Source organism: Galeopterus variegatus, unplaced genomic scaffold, assembly GCF_000696425.1.
Source record: "Galeopterus variegatus unplaced genomic scaffold, G_variegatus-3.0.2 Scaffold3485, whole genome shotgun sequence".
In the NCBI taxonomy this organism is placed as follows: Eukaryota; Metazoa; Chordata; class Mammalia; order Dermoptera; family Cynocephalidae; genus Galeopterus; species Galeopterus variegatus.
Window position 1 is genome coordinate 20,033 of NW_007729596.1, and position 989 is coordinate 21,021.

At 57.0% G+C, this 989-nt stretch overlaps 1 pseudogene; it reads left to right on the forward strand.

Moving 5' to 3' along the window:
• Positions 1-215: 215 nt before the first annotated feature.
• Positions 216-989, forward strand: part of LOC103600854 — a 2,051-nt pseudogene continuing 1,277 nt past the window's right edge.

Consider the following 989-nt stretch of genomic DNA (forward strand, 5'->3'; position numbering starts at 1 on the left):
AAGTTCTAAATAAATTATAAGAGTGAGAAATCATAATACATTGCAAAGTTTAAAAAGCCATAGCAGAGGGAGGCCAGGAGGGCATCATGGGGCTTGACTCGTGCTGGGAGAACCTGTGGGTGCCTGTGACTTGCTTCACGTTAACTAAATAGAAAGTAAAAGGCCCTCTCCTCCCTATCTGCTGGGTGGGCGTGGTGGCCATGGTGATGGTGGCGATGGTGGCAGCGGGTTCCTCAGCTGTTGGGCTGGTCTCGGAGCTGGGGCTTCTTGAGCTACTGTCCTTTGAGCCCCTGCCTCTGGGCCTCAGCTCAAGGTGGCAGCTGAGGCTTCTCGTGCATGAAGGGCTGAGGCTGCAGGGCCCCCAGCAGATGCTGCTTGAACTCCTGGCCAGACTGATGCAGCCAGATGTGCGACCCCATGGGCCAGGTCCTGGTCAAGGCCAGGAAGAGGCGGCCCAGGAAGCCGACCTGCCAGCCCGGCCTTCCCAGCCCTGAGCACTGGGATGGACTCGTGCGTCACCCCTGAGGCAGGGGGGCCATCCTGGTGCAGGCCACAGACTTGTTTGACCCCCTGGTAGAAGATCCTGACATGACACGGAGCAGAGCTGTGCCAGCGTGCTGAGTGGCCTCTTGCCATGGGTGTTACTGATGTGACACATGCTGACGGTGCTCAGCATCAGCCGGGGTCTGAGTGATGAGGAGCGAGAAGAGGTAACACACTCATGGTCAAGGGCTTTCAAGATGCTGCCAAGAAAGGAGGGACTAAAGTGACCAGTGGACAAGGCGGTCAGCCCCTGGGCCATCATCAGCGGAGCTGCCATGTGGTGCATCAGCCACGTGAATTCATAATGCCTGATGGTGCTGTTGCTGGGGACGTGCTTGTGTTAACCAAGCCCTTAGGAACCCAGGTTGTGGTCAGTGTCCACCGATGACAGATGGTCCTGGATGAAATGGAATAAGGTGGAGATGGTGGTCTCCAGGAAGAGGTGG